The 15,885-nt window shown below is 48.5% G+C and overlaps 2 protein-coding genes across 15 annotated transcripts in view; one reads left to right on the forward strand and one right to left on the reverse strand.

Annotated features, from left to right (window-relative positions):
* Positions 1-4,621, reverse strand: part of NUDT22 (nudix hydrolase 22) — a 319,740-nt gene extending 315,119 nt beyond the window's left edge. For 3 of the 4 annotated variants that reach the window (XM_056527201.1, XM_056527202.1, XM_056527198.1), the window contains exon 1: positions 4,497-4,621. The gene's annotated coding sequence lies outside the window, so the exon portion shown is untranslated. Of the gene's footprint in view, positions 1-4,492 lie in introns of all 4 variants that reach the window. The other variant, XM_056527200.1, reaches the window with a different exon arrangement.
* DNAJC4 (DnaJ heat shock protein family (Hsp40) member C4) overlaps positions 4,568-15,885 on the forward strand; it is a 241,864-nt gene continuing 230,546 nt past the window's right edge. For 3 of the 11 annotated variants that reach the window (XM_056527207.1, XM_056527213.1, XM_056527212.1), the window contains exon 1: positions 6,447-6,527. The gene's annotated coding sequence lies outside the window, so the exon portion shown is untranslated. Of the gene's footprint in view, positions 4,631-4,997; positions 5,017-6,446; positions 6,528-15,885 lie in introns of those variants that run through there. The other 8 variants (XM_056527211.1, XM_056527210.1, XM_056527203.1 and 5 more) reach the window with 8 other exon arrangements.

Here is a 15,885-nt window from a genome sequence, read left to right on the forward strand (position 1 = left end):
AAAAGTATAATTATATTTTGGGTATAAAAATGCTGTTCCTGCAGCTATTGCATGTTTGTCACTGTTAAGGAGAGCAAATACAGGAAGTGAGGGCAGGCCACGTAAGGTTATGTGTAGGCTCCTGGCTTGGAGCACAGTACAGATGAAAAAAAGGAAATATAGTAGAAAGTCAATAACATTGCCTGTAACTAGGGTGACACTATGGGGGATCTACATCAAAACCTGTCCAGAGAAAAAGTTGTTGAATTGCCCATAGCAATCAGATTGCTTCTTTAATTTTTCAGAGGCCTTTTCAGAAATAAAAGCAATCTGATAGGTTGCTAGGAGCAACTTTTCCTCTAGACAGGTTTTGAAAAATCTCCCGAGTGTTAATGTATAGGTATACCTGTATCTGGACATTGCTACTTTAAATTCTTCCAATAGAAAAAAATAACAACATTGTGCCTCATGCATGAGATGCTGGGAGTTGTAATTATGCAACAGACGGGAGTTACAGGTTGGGTACGCTGGTGCTGGGAAGAGCATGAATTACAAATAAATGTTTATTTTACCTTCTAGGTTCATGTATCACATGGGGCAGGAAGTTTTAAATTGCCCTTAACCTCTTAAGGACCCAGCCATTTTACACCTTAGGACCCGGCCATTTTTTGAACATCTGACCACTGTCACTTTAAACATTAATAACTCTGGAATGCTTTTAGTTATCATTCTGATTCCGAGAATGTTTTTTCGTGACATATTCAACTTTAACATAGTGGTAACATTTTTTGGTAACTTGCATCCTTTCTTGGTGAAAAATCCCAAAATGTTATGAAAAATTTGAAAATTTTGCATTTTTCTAACTTTGAAGCTCTCTGCTTGTAAGGAAAATGGATATTCAAAATATTTTTTTTTATTCACATATAAAATATGTCTACTTTATGTTTGCATCAAAAAATTGACAAGTTTTTACTTTTGGAAGACACCAGAGTGCTTCAAATTTAAGCAGCAATTTTCCAATTTTTCACAAAATTTCCAAACTCACTATTTTTCAGGGACCAGTTCAGGTTTGAAGTGGATTTGAAGGGTCTTCATCTTAGAAATACCCCACAAATGACCCCATTATAAAAACTGCACCCCCCAAAGTATTCAAAATGATATTCGGTCAGCCTTTTAACCATTTAGGTGTTTCACAGGAATAGCAGCAAAGTGAAGGAGAAAATTCACAATCTTCTTTTTTTTACACTCGCATGTTCTTGTAGACCCAATTTTTGAATTATTACAAGGGGTAAAAGGAGAAAATGTATACTTATATTTGTAGCCCAATTTTTCTCGAGTAAGCACATACCTCATATGTCTATGTAAAGTGTTCAGCGGGCGCAGTAGGGGGCTCAGAAGCGAAGGAGCGACAAGGGGATTTTGGAGAGTACGTTTTTCTGAAATGGTTTTTGGGGGGCATGTTGCATTTAGGAAGCCCCTATGGTGCCAGAACAGCAAAAAAAAACAAAAAAAAAACACATGCCATACCATTTTGGAAACAAGACCCCTTGAGGAACGTAAGTGAGCCTTAATACCCCACATTTGTTTCACGACTTTTGCATATATAAAAAAATAAAATAAAATTTCACTAAAATGTGTGTTTCCCCCCAAATTTAAAATTTTTGCAAGGGTTAATAGCAGAAAATACCCACCAAAATTTGTAACCCATCTCTCCTGAGTATGGTGGTACCCCATAAGTTGACCAGAAGTGCACTACGGGCGAACTACAATGCTCAGAAGAGAAGGAGTCATATTTGGCTTTTTGAGAGGAAATTTTGCTTGGGGGCGTGTCGCATTTAGGAAGCCCCTATGGTGCCAGGACAGCAAAATAACCCCCACATGGCATACCATTTTGGAAACTAGACCCCTTGAGGAACGTAACAAGGGGTACAGTGAGCATTTACCCCCGCTGGTGTCTGTCAGATCTTTGGAACAGTGGGCTGTACGACATTTTTAATTTGCACAGCCCACTGTTCCAAAGATCTGTAAGACACCAGTGGGGTAAAAATTCTCACTGCACCCTTCATTACATTCCGTGAAGGGTGTAGTTTCCGAAATGGGGTCACATGTGGGGTTTTGTTTTTTTGCGTTTGTCAAAACCGCTGTAACAATCAGCCACCCCTGTGCAAATCACCTCAAATGTACATGGTGCACTCTCCCTTCTGGGCCTTGTTGTGCGCCCCCAGAGCACTTTGCGCCCACATATGGGGCATCTCCGTAGTCGGGAGAGATTGCATTACAAATTTTGGGAGGCTTTTTTCCCCTTTTACCTCTTGTCAAAATGAAAAGTATAGGGCAACACCAGCATGTTAGTGTAAACAATTTTTTTTTTTTTTACACTAACATGCTGGTGTAGACCCCAACTTCACCTTTTCATAAGGGGTGAAAGGAGAAAAAGCCCCCCAAAATTTGTTAGGCAATTTCTCCCGAGTACGGCGATACCCCATATGTGGCCCTAAACTGTTGCCTTGAAATACGACAGGGCTCCAAAGTGAGAGCGCCATGCGCATTTGAGGCCTGAATTAGGGATTTGCATAGGGGTGGACATAGGGGTATTCTACGCCAGTGATTCCCAAACAGGGTGCCTCCAGCTGTTGCAAAACTCCCAGCATGCTTGGACAGTCAACGGCTGTCCAGCAATACTGGGAGTTGTTGTTTTGCAACAGCTGGAGGCTCCATTTTGGAAACAGTGGCGTACCAGACGTTTTTCATTTTTATTGGGGAGGAGAGGGGGGCTGTGTAGGGGTATGTGTATATGTAGTGTTTTTTACTTTTTATTTTATTTTGTGTTAGTGTAGTGTAGTGTTTTTAGGGTACAGTCACACGGACGGGGGATTACAGCAAGTTTCCCGCTGCGAGTTTGAGCTGCCGCGCAAAATTTGCTGCATCGCAAACTTGCAGCCCGATACTCACTGTTAAGCCCCCTGCCCATGTGAATGTACCCTGCACATTCACAGGGGGGGGGGGGGGTGAACCTCCAGCTGTTGCAAAACTACAACTCCCAGCATGCACAGTCTATCAGTGCATGCTGGTAGTTATAGTTTTGCAACAGCTGAAGGCACACGGGTTGGGAAACACCGAGTTAGGAAACAATGTTTCCCAACCAGTGTGCCTCCAGTTGTTGCAAAACCACTACTCCCAAACATTCTCAGGCATGCTGGAAGTAGTAGTTTGGCAACATTTTTAGAGCCAGATGTTGCCGAACTACAACTCCCAGCATGCTTGGAGTTGTAGTTTTGCAACACCTGGAGGACTACAGTTTGCAGACCACTAATACAGTGGTTCCCAATCTGTGCCCTTCCAGATGTTGCAAAACTACAACTCCCAGTATGCCAAAATTGTCCAGGCATGCTGGGAGTTGTAGTTCTGGCCCTTCAGATGTTGCAGAACTACAACTCCCAGCATGCCTGGACAGTAAGGGCATGCTGAGGATGTGTAGTTTTGCAACATCTGGAAGGGCACAGTGGTCTCCAAACTGTGGACCTCCAGATGTTGCAAAACTGCAATTCCCAGCATACCCAGACGCCAAGGGCTGTCTGGGCATGCTGGGAGTTGTAGCATACAGGGTCCCATTACAGCAATGCATGTCGCTTTACGGCGACGTGCATTGCTGTAAAGGGCCCGACCGCGGCTGAAGAGGAGCTCACCTGTCGCCGCCGTCTTCATCGCCGGGATCCGGGTCTTCAGGGACGAGGTAAGTACCGGGGCCGGGCCGGGCCCCAGCATTCCCCCGTCGCGTCCTCCGGTCTTCCTCCCATCCTCTCCGGACTTCCAGGGGCCGGGAAGGGCGGGAGGAAGTAACCACCGCCCCCCCCTGCGATTGGTCGGTTAGCTAACCGACGGATCGCAGGGGATAGGAGACCCGATCAGCCCGGTACTTCCCTTGCGATTTGCGGCGATCGCTGACATGAGGGGCCTACATGGCCCCCCTCAGTGTTTGCCCTGGATGCCTGCTGAAGCATTTCAGCAGGCATCCGCTTCCGATCTCTGCCCGGCAGGGACCGGAAAACGCCAGGGCATATGGATACGCCCTGGGACCTTAAGGCCCAGGGTGTGAGGGCATATCCATACGCCCTGGGTCCTTAAGAGGTTAAAGGAGAAGTCCACTTTAACATCAGACGTCAGCACTTGCAGCTCTATTACTTGTCGCTGTGAGGTGAGATTTTCAAACCCATGCAAAAGTTAGACCGCTGCTTCCCTCCTCGGACCGACTTTTGCATGGGTTCGAAAATCTCACACCGGCACTGTGAAAATGGCGTTGGCCATGGCCTTCCCTTCCACTCAGTCACTCAGTCACTCAGTCACTCAGTCACTCAGTCACTCAGTCACTCAGTCACTCAGTCACTCAGTCTCCTCCGATCAGCACAGGTTGCGAGGATTACTAGTCCTCACAAAGACACACAGCTATATATAACACCGTTGAGAACACAATAATCTGTCATATCGCAATATATTGCCCCAGAGACCACCTTACCTACCGCTCTGTCGCTGCTCCCGCCTCCTTCGCTCTCATTGGATAACGTTACCGGACGTTCAATAACATCACCGCCAATCAGAATGCAAATCTGTTTAGCGCATGCGTGGCCCGTCGAAGGTGACATATGTGAAGTAGGTAAGTGGTATTGAGTGAATATGTGAAAAATGTGCGAGTAGTTTACCCGCGCTTGTGTAGCTTGTAATAGGGGAGTACTCCTGTAATGCCTGTTTACAAGGGGAGCTTGGCTGTATGTTTAGTGCGAGTAGTGCTGAATATTTTGTGCAAACTACAGTGTACACAGCGTTGCGACCGGGGTGCGGCCCGCACCGGGTGACACCATCCTCATGGGGTGACACCAGGTACGCCCCCGGTCATCACTTGCGCTGTCTCTGTAATAGCACCCCCAACGCCCCCCCCCTTCCCCACTTGCGCTGTCCCACTTGCACTATACTAGTAGCACCATCCCCCACCCACCCGGTCCTCACTCGTTGCGCCTCCTTACTAGCACCCATCAGCAAACTGTGTGTGACTCTTTGTGTGTGTGTGTCTCTCTCTGTGTTCCATGTTTTTTTTTTTTTTTGTGTGTGTAGGGAGGGTGTTTGAACCAGCGATCTAATGTGGGGAGACTTTGACCTATTGTGGGGAACATGCAAGAGAACCTGCGGCCTAATGGGGGGAAACTACTACCAAATGTGGGGAATCTATGCTTCCTAATGTGGGGGAACTGCTACCTACCTTAAGTGGGGGAACTGCTGCCTACCTAATTCCCCCCCCCCCCCCCAGCAGCAGCAGCAGCAGCAGCAGCACCACCATTAGCAGATCCTGATGGTGGATGATCGTGCCGATGGATGATGGGGGTGATACTGCCAGGGGGGATGGCCAGTAGCACCCTCTAGGGATCGACCAATATCGTTTTTTTAGGGCCGATACCGATAATCGGTGCAGGTTAGGGCCGATAGCCGATAACTTATACCGATATTCCGGTATAAGTTATCGGCTATTTGACCCCCTGCGACACCGCTGCAGATCATTGATTTAAAGCGGGCGCTTTAAATCAATGATCTGCAGTGGCTTTTGCGGGGCCATAGGCCGCCGCCGCCACCCGCCTCTGTCCCCCTACCTGTCAGGGTGGTCCGGGCCATCCATCGTTCCTGTAGTGTCCGGGGAGTTCCGGGTGAAGAGTGAACCGGTCCGGGCTGTCCTTCTTCTCCGGCGGTCATCTTCTCCACTCCGGGCAGGCTCCGGCCTAGTACGCTGCATTGACGCCCGTGCGCAGCGACGCACCTGACGTCACGGCGTCGCGGCGTCTATTCAGTGTACTAGGCCGGAGCCTGCCCGAAGTGGAGAAGATGACCGCCGGAGAAGAAGGACAGCCCGGACCGGTTCACTCTTCACCCGGAACACCCCCGGACACTACAGGAAGGAAGGTTGGATGGCCCGGACCACCCCCATTACGGGTAAGTTACATTTTTTTATTGACTCGGAGGGTGGGGGAGGGGCCCGACCGGTATAGCGGTATGGGCAAAAATCCATACCGGTATACCGCCCAGCATCACGGTGGGGGGTGCGACGCGGTGCGGTGGGTCGGGGGTGCAGTGCGGCGGGTGGTGGGGGTGGGGCATTATCGGCTTATCGGCAAGGTAATTGCCGATACCGATAATGGCCAAAATCGTGATTATCGGCCGATAATATCGGCCATACAGATAATCGATCATCCTCCAGCAACACCCCCCCAGTACTAGCACCCCCATCATCCACTAGCAACACCACCAGATTTATATTCAGAGGGTACAGTATGTGTTGGTATATTCAGAATGTACAGTGTGTAGTAGTATTATATTCAGTGAGTATGGTGTATGGAAGGTTTATAATCAAAGAGTATAGTGTATAGTAGTATTATATTTAGAGAATACAGTGTCTGGCAGGTTTATAATAATACTTGTTTTCATAGAGAGGATGAGAATACGCTGACATAGTAAGGAGACGTCTGGGCCTCACATTCTACAGACAGAAGTTTTAGCTGGACCAGGCGGTATGTACCATCTGAATTAGATAAGGGAAGACTATCGAGATGATGTCACCTGTAGTCACTGATATCATTGTACATTCTCCTCTCTATGTCCTATCAGAGCTGTAGTCACTTGTCAGTTCTACAGTTATGATGAGTGAAACTACAACTCCCAGCATAACCTTACCACTGCATAAAGGGGTACTCTACTGGAAAAAAATTTTTTTTTATCAACTGGTGCTACAAAGTTAAACAGATTTATAAATTACTTCTACTTAAAAATCTTAATCCTTCCAGTACTTATTAGCTGCTGTATAAGTGATTCACAGGAAGTTCTTTTCTTTTTTAACTTATTTTCTGTCTGACACTCTTTTTTATTATAAAAGTATAAAACTTATGCAAAAACACAAAACAAGCTTAACCGGCTATAACATAAATAAGAAATACACTGGTACCAAAACACAAAAACAAAACCCCTGCCTAACCGGCCAGCCCAGCTTTACAAAACCCTAAAATATGCCAGCCCACCTAACTGAACCAAACAACACACTCACACACATACCAAAAATGAACATAAAAATAGCACTACTTGGCTTATCAAAATATGAAAATAAAATTTAGCACTACCTGGCTACAACTCAAAACCATCCATACTCGGGAAACACAACGCGAAAACAGAACAGAAAATATAAAAAGCACACCGCTACAAAAAATAAAATATAAAAGCACAACTTGGCTTAGCAATATAAACATAAATTTTAGCACTACCTGGCTACAAAAAAATCAATAAAATAAAAAAATTAAATAAATGTAAAATTAAAAAATTACAAATTTAAAATACATACACCAAACCAAATAAACTGAAATAAACCAAATAACAACATAACTGGTCCGACTACCATAACTACTGTAATGCTATAATATAAAAAAAAAAAATATATATATATATAAACAATATACATACAAAATCACATGAACATAATATAGTATTTAACTAAAAATAAAAATATACACTACAGAAAACCTACAAAAACAATAGAACACCCTACCAAAATCCCTGCACTAAAACTGTGCCCTCTCCCACACCACCCCTCCTGCACATGGGTCAGAGTCCATACCGTTTACACACAAAGTCCTGTCCCTAACTGACCCATGTCAGGTCCCCAAAAGAAAAGCAAAACACCACCACCCACAAATACACCCTCCCCACCTAGCACTCCTCCCAACCAGCTTACACACAAACTTATACATACTAACATACACACGAACCAAAACCATCTTAGGCCCAAGTTTGGTCGCCTGTAAGCCCTTCTTACCATATCAGCTTAAAACAAAACAAAAAGCTAGCATGCACATGCATTAGCCCACCACCAGGGAGAAGGATGGCAGACTTGATACGTGAAAATAATTTTAAACTCTTCCCCTAACTCCCCCCTACAATTTTCCCTAATTCTATCCCTCCAATAAAACTGACCCTGCTCTCACACTATCACTATCCCTATAACACTGCCCCTAACCAAAATAAAGGTACTCTACCTAAAAGGTCTAGTACCTAGGGCACATCAAAAGAAAAACCTCTCCACAGGAGAGAAGCCCTACTGGTACCAAGACTGCCATACTCCAAAGACCTGATCTTCCCGAGGTCACCAGTGATATTCCTACAGACCTCCACCTCGGAGAGGATTTTCTGTTGGGTCGACAGTAAACACAGTGCGTTCCACGTGTAGTACCTAACCACTAAGCTAACTAAGAATAAAGTGCCCCGGTCTCTGCCACCCAGGTTCCTAAATGCCCCATAAGCCCACTCCGGGTAGGTAAGGCCGGCAAGTTGACTCCAGCCGATGGAAGCACCCACTCGGTTGTAGACCCCTATGTTAAAGGGACAATGAAGCAGGAAGTGGTCCATGCTTTCCAGCGTGTCCCCACACTCTTCTCGGGGACATCCCCGATCATCAGAGTTCCTACACTTCAAATTGTCCCTCACATATAGCTTCCCCTGAAAGCAGTGCCAGGCCAAGTCCCAAAACTTCTGAGGGATCCTTTTCATGTTCATGTTCAGCGTACGCCACTACTCTCTGGGTGACAGCCGGCTCCACCAGACTCATCCTGACTCCCGCCAATGGTCCGCGACTCACCCTCCTAAGGAAGGGATCGATCGCGAGCACATATAAGAGCGGGCTCAAAGGAAAACCCTGACAGACTCCGGATCCCACCTCAAAAGAGCGGCCAGACCACCCGTTCACCAGCGGGAAACTCTCTGCCCCTGCATACAAGATCATAAGCCAATTAACAAAAGTACTCGGTAAGCCATATCTCAGGAGGACGGACCAGAGGTACTCGTGGTTCACCCGATCAAATGCTTTGGCCTGATCCAAGGACAGCAAGTACCCCTTCCAGAGACCTGCACTACTCTGCTCCACTGCCTCCCTGACACTAAGGACAGCACTTAAGGTGCTTCGGCCTGGAACAGAGCAGTGCTGAGCCCCCGAAAGGAGCCGGGGTGCAAACTTCACCAACCGATTAAACAGTATCTTGGCCAGAAGCTTCCTGTCCGTATTGAGAAGAGTTATGGGCCTCCAATTCTCAATACGGCTGGGATCTTTACCCTTTGACAGAAGAATCAGGGCTGATCTCCTCATTGACTTCGGCAGAGTGCCCGAGGAGAGACACTCATTAAATACCTCAGTCAAGAGGGGAGCTAAAGACTCTTTAAAGGTCCTGTACCACTCGGATGTTAAGCCATCCGGACCTGGCGACTTCTTAGGGGCAAGCCCCTCGATCGCCAGTCTCACTTCCTCTTCCCTGATCTCTTCTGCCAAAACGCCAAGAGAGGGGTCTACCCCTGACTCAGGAATGGTTTTAACCAGGAAACCCGACATCACATCCCTATCCAGATCCTTCCTCCCCAAGAGGTGCGAGTAGAAGGATCTGACGACCTCCAAGATCCCTGATCTGGACCGATTCAGAGATCCTGTACTATCAATCAGTCCTGAAATGACTTTTCTACTCACTGACATCTTGCAGTTTCTGTAAGGGTCGGGCGAGCGGTGCTTCCCGTAATCCCTCTCCAAAACCAAAGATGCGTGCCTATTGTACTGACACCTCATCAGCAAGAACTTCACTCTGGAGATATCCTCTCGGCTACCTCCAGTCGAGATGAGAAGTTCGAGTTTCCTCCTCAGACCCTGATACAGGCGATACCTGTTTAGGGACCTGAGGCTCGAGAGCTGGCGGAAGAACCCCGCAACCCGCTTCTTGAATATCTCCCACCACTCCAGCTTATTACTACAAAGATCCAGTAAAGGTACCTGACTCTGTAGAAAATCCTCAAAGGACTGTCTTACCTCCGTTTCCTCCAGGAGGGACGAATTCAGCTTCCAATAACCTTTACCCATCCGAGGGGTCTCTGAAACATTCAGGGAAAACAAAATCATACAGTGATCGGAGAACTCCACCTCAACCACGGACACTGCGGAAGAGACGGCTTCCTCCTTTAAATAAAACCTATCTATCCTAGACCTGCGACTACCTTAATGATAGGTGAAACCCGTGTGGCCTGAGGGGCTCCGGATGTGGGCGTCCTCTAGGCGAGCTTCTCTAGCTATGCTAATCAGTGCCACACTATCGCAAGTCAGCGGACCATTGGAGCCTCTCCTATCTTGGGATCTCGTGACATTATTGAAGTCCCCTCCAAAGATCACTTGCCGAATCGTAAAAAGAAAGGGCTTAATCCTCATAAAGAGATCTTTATGGCCCCGCTTAGTTTGTGGGGCGTAGATGTTAATGAGCCGGAGCTCCTGTCCTTCATGAAGACATCTAAGATCAGGCACCTCCCCATTTCTAATTCAATAACCCGTCGGCATTCAACAGAAGCGGTAAAATGGACCGCCACCCCACTATACGGCTCAGCCGCAAGAGACCAGTGGGAGGGGCCACGCCTCCACTCTCTTCTGGCTTTTACCAGAGAGGCTAGATCTGACAACCTGGTCTCTTGTAAAAAGAAAATATCGACTTCAACACGGCCAAGAAAATCAAAGGCTGCAAATCTAGCCGTATCTGACTTTATGCTGGCACAATTAATAGATGCCAGCGTCAATGGGGTGAGTGCCGCCATACAGGGTGATTAACCCCTTAAGGACCAGAGGTTTTTCCGTTTTTGCATTTTCGTTTTTTGCTCCTTGCCTTTAAAAAATCATAACTCTTTCAAATTTACACCTAAAAATCCATATGATGGCTTATTTTTTGCGCCACCAATTCTACTTTGTCATGACGTCAGTCATTTTGCCCAAAAATCTATGGTGAAGCGGGAAAAAAAATCATTGTGCGACAAAATTGAAAAAAAAAACGCTGTTTTGTAACTTTTGGGGGCTTCCGTTTCTACGTAGTAAATTTTTCGGTAAAAATGACACCTGATATGTATTCTGTAGGTCCATACGACTAAAATGATACCCTACTTATATAGGTTTGATTTTGTCGGACTTCTGGAAAAAATCATAACTACATGCAGGAAAATTAATACGTTTAAAATTGTCATCTTCTGACCCCTATAACTTTTTTATTTTTCCGTATATGGGGCAGTATGAGGGCTCATTTTTTGCGCCGTGATCTGAAGTTTTTAACGGTACCATTTTTGCATTGATAGGACTTATTGATCACTTTTTATTCATTTTTAAATGATATAAAAAGTGACCAAAAATGCACAATTTTGGACTTTGGAATTTTTTTGCGCGCACGCCATTGACCGAGCGGTTTAATTAATGATATATTTTTATAATTCGGACATTTCCGCACGCGGTGATACCACATATGTTTATTTTTATTTACACTGTGTTTTTTTTTTTTATTGGAAAAGGGGGGTGATTCAAACTTTTAATAGGGGAGGAGTTAAATGATCTTTATTCACTTTTTTTTTCCACTTTTTTTTTGCAGTGTTATAGGTCCCATAGGGACCTATAACACTGCACACACTGATCTTCTATGTTGATCACTGGTTTCTCATAAGAAACCAGTGATCAACGATTCTGCCGCATGACTGCTCATGCCTGGATCTCAGGCACTGAGCAGTCATTCGGCGATCGGACAGCGAGGAGGCAGGAAGGGGCCCTCCCGCTGTCCTGTCAGCTGTTCGGGATGCCGCGATTAGCCGCGGCTATCCCGAACAGCTCGACTGAGCTAGTCGGGAACTTTCACTTTCACTTTTAGCCGCGCGGCTCAGCTCTGAGCGCGCGGCTAAAGGGTTAATAGCGCGCGGCGCCGCGATCGGCGCTGCGCGCTATTAGAGGCGGGTCCCGGCTTCACTATGACGCCGGGCCCGCCATGATATGACGCGGGGTTACTGTGTAACCCCGCGTTATATCAGAAGAGCAGGACCAAGGACGTACCGGTACGTCCTTGGTCCTTAAGGGGTTAAATTAGACGGCCTCACCCTTTACTTTCCTTTCTTTTTCGCCCCCTCATCCCCTGAAGACCTTTTTTTGGATTCATATTGACCCATTTGATCCCCGTCTCCATCCGGCCCCCGGTCTAGCCCTGCCCTCCGAGGAAGGTGTCCCAACAGGACAGGGCCCAGTTCCCCCCAGAGGCTCTTTCTTCCAGGGCTTCAGCAGTTACAGGGCCAGCTTCAGGAGCAGGGGCCGAAGCTACCCCCGCCACCTGGACACTCTCCAGCTCCCTACTCCTTCTAAGATTTTCCTCCCGCCTTAGTTTGGCGGGGCCCTTTTCCTCCTCACTAGCCCTGTTGCGCCCCCATCCCTGCCCGTACCCTCCCCAGCCGAGGCAACTTCACAGCTCTCCTCAGCCAGAGCGGCCGCCGCACAGGCGAAGGCGCTAGGACAACGGCTAAATGGGTGTCCGAGGACACCACACAGGTGGCACCGGATCTGCCGACAGGATGCGGCCAGATGACCCACCCCACCACACAAAGCGCAGACCTGCACAGTACAGGCTGCGCTAAAGTGGGTGGGGCTGCCACACCTGAGACAGACCTTGGTAGAAGACCTGAATCCTATCACGTCCAAGGAAGGCGGCTGACGGAATGTGGGCAACCGTACTGCCTGAACGCTTGAGTTTGACAGAAAACGTCCAGGCCCCAGACCAGATCCCGTGCTCATCAAAGTTTTTCTTGGGCATGTCCGTCACATCCCCATACCGACAGAGCCAGGTCATGATGTCATAACAAGAAAGTGACTCATTACGGGTCAAAACGGTCACTTTCTTGACAGGGTTCTGACGGGAAATCGCCTTTACGGCGAAATCCTGCCAGTCGGGCTCGTTCTTCGCCACTTCGTAGTTTGACCAGAAGAGTTCAAGACCCTCTGGCCGAAGGAAACTGACGTCAAACTCAGATGAACCGTAGGGGTGAATCAGGGCAAAGATGTCACTCGCCCTGAATTCCATCTGAAGGAGGAGCTCAACCACTTTAGCGCGAGGTGGACACGCATCCTCACCCCTCCAAATCAGACGGACCACATTCCTACGGTTATTGTCCTGCCCGGGTGTCGGGAGGGTCCAGACCACCTCCCCATCCTGCTCTCGGAAAGCCCCTAAGCCGTGCCTCTCTATCCAGAAAGACAGGTCGACCTCACTCCTTCCCTCTAACTGGATCGACCTGTCACCCCTGCGTAAAGCCTCCAGGAGGCGCTGATGCAAATGGCCCCCAGGGCCGGACGGAGACGGGGACCCCCCTGAACCCCCGGCAGTGACATTGGCATAGCTCCTAGGAGCAGTCACTACCGGGGGGGGGGCAGCCAGACCAGACCCAGAACCACTAATACCACCATTCACACCACCACTCTCATCCACACCAGACTTACCATTCATACCACTACCACTCCCACCAACATTCACTCCACTGACACTCCCACATACACTCCTCTCATCCACAACACTATTACACTCAGCATTCACCCACCCTGTACTCTTGACCTGACTAATAGATTCTGGGCTGGCTGGGAGTTGTAGTATTGCTGGCTTCAGAATAGTCTTTTTCTCTGGCTTAGGTGCTGCTGCTGGGGTCGACACCGATGGCTCCTCCTCCATGGCTGATGTTATTATCAGAGTCTGAGGCTGCCCCACCGGGCGCACCCCAGCTCCTCCCACAATGCCAGCACCTGCCTTGCCCGACCGCACAGGCTCTGCGGATGATTCCGGCACCCAGTGCCTGCAGAACACACTATACTCGGAGGACGACCCCCCCGAGCACATGGACCTACCACTCTGCCACCAGCACCCGGACACTCCCCCCCCACCCCCCCCCCCCCTCCCTCACAGGGGAGTGTCGGTAGTGCCCACAGCACTCGGGGAAGCGCCCCCCGAGCACACGGCGGCATAGCTCGCCTCTGGCACTTGGACATGCCCCCGCCACCCGGCGGTCCTGCAGTGCCAGAGCTGCCCACCATGAGCCCATCCTGCCCCTCCCTACCGGCAGGATGGGTGGGCTTCACTTCTATTGCGTCCACAGCCTTTACTGAAGCCATGCTGTACCCCTCATGCTGGCTCTGTTCTACCACAGAAACGGGGTCTGGCAGTCTGGGGGGCCCAGCAGCCTGAACCAGCTTTGCAGCTGGCCCAGACTGCTGGAAAGGAATAAAGACATTCCTGCATCTTATGTTTCTTAGCCTTATGCTTAACTGCCACATCCTCACATGGGTCTTCTCCAAAAGTGAAATTCTGGAGGTGGGCTGGGGACTCCTCTAACACTATAGCCCTCAGCAATCCCCCAGCCTCACTCTCCGCATCATCCTCATCACTATCAGAAAGTGGAAGTGCCACCTGTGCCGGCTCAATGTAGCTGTCCTGGGTGGTATGGGCTACAGGCACAGCATCTTTCTCCACAACTGCACTTTCCACCACCTTCTCCTCTTCCTCACCACCATCCTCACTTTCTTCACCGCCACTACTCTCCCCATCATCCACCTCACCTGGGGATTTCGTGGCGGCAAACCGATCCTCGTTGATCAGCTTCTCCCGGAAGAGGCTGCTCCCTTCAATGATCTCTGCCCTCCGCATCACTAATTTCACAATTTTCAGCGCCGAGATCCTTTTCTTTAATTCTGGACAGTTCTTTTTGGACCCCGTATTTGCCAGATTCTGAGACACCCGTAGATCCTCTCTGGCCATCTTCAGCTCCTTGCCGCACTGGTCGTACTCCGCAAACCTTGCGGCCATGCGAGAGCAGTAGGTCTCGCTGGACTCTTTGGGCCTTCTCTCAGCCCACAACTCCACACTTTTCCTCCTCACCTTCTTTCCACCAGATCTCTGGTTGGCACCCGTTGCCGGAGGAGCAGAGCCTGCATTGCTGCAGACTCTGCTAGATCTTCTTCCTCCGGCCGGAACATTGGCTGTTGCAGTTTTCTCTCCACTCCCCGCCAGCCTGGAAGAACGAGGAGGGGAGGCCCGAGACTCCATGCAGGGAGGCTCTCCTGAGGAGCCTGCCACGCTCCTGGGAAAGGCTGATGTAACACTTGCTGCTTTGCCTCTGGAAGTCTGGAGGAGCTCAGAAAGGGACACACCCGCTCGCTGCACACACTGAACTTCTTTGGACTACAGGAAGTGCTCTGTGCTGACACCTCTGTCCATGTCAAGAACTGTCCATAGTAGGAGCAAATCCCCATTGCAAACCTCTCCTGCTCTGGACAGTTCCTAACATGGACAGACAGAGCTCTGTGGACAGACTGGAAAGAACTACACAACTTCCTGTGGAGAATAGTTACATAGTACGGTCGAAAAAAGACATATGTCCATCAAGTTCAACCAGGGAATTGAAGGGTAGGGGTGTGGCGCGATATTGGGGAAGGGATGGGATTTTATATTTCTTCATAAGCATTAGTTATTTTGTTCCAGGAATGTATCTAATCCTGTTTTAAAGCTGTACATTTTTCCTGCTGTGACCAGTTTCTGAGGTAGACTGTTCCATAAGTTCACAGTGCTCATGGTAAAGAAGGCATGTCGCCCCTTGAGACTAAACTTTTTCTTCTCCAGACGGAGGGAGTGCCCCCTCGTCCTTTGGGGGGGGGGGGGGGGGTTAACCTGGAACAGTTTTTCTCCATATTTTTTGTATGGGCCATTAATATACTTATATACGTTTATCATATCCCCCCTTAAACGTCTCTTCTGAAGACTAAACAATTGTAACTCCTTTAATCGCTCCTCATAGCTAAAATGTTCCATGCCCCATATTCTAGTCGCGCGTCTCTGCACCCTTTCCAGCTCCACAATGTCCCTTTTGTGGACAGGCGACCAAAACTGAACAGCATATTCCAGGTGAAGCCGTACCAATGCTTTTTAAAGGGGGAGTATTATGTCCCTGTCCCTTGAGTCCATGCCTCTTTTGATACATGACAATATCCTGCTGGCTTTGGAAGCAGCAGCCTGACATTGCATG

This window comes from Hyla sarda, chromosome 6 (assembly GCF_029499605.1).
Source record: "Hyla sarda isolate aHylSar1 chromosome 6, aHylSar1.hap1, whole genome shotgun sequence".
NCBI lineage: Eukaryota > Metazoa > Chordata > Amphibia > Anura > Hylidae > Hyla > Hyla sarda.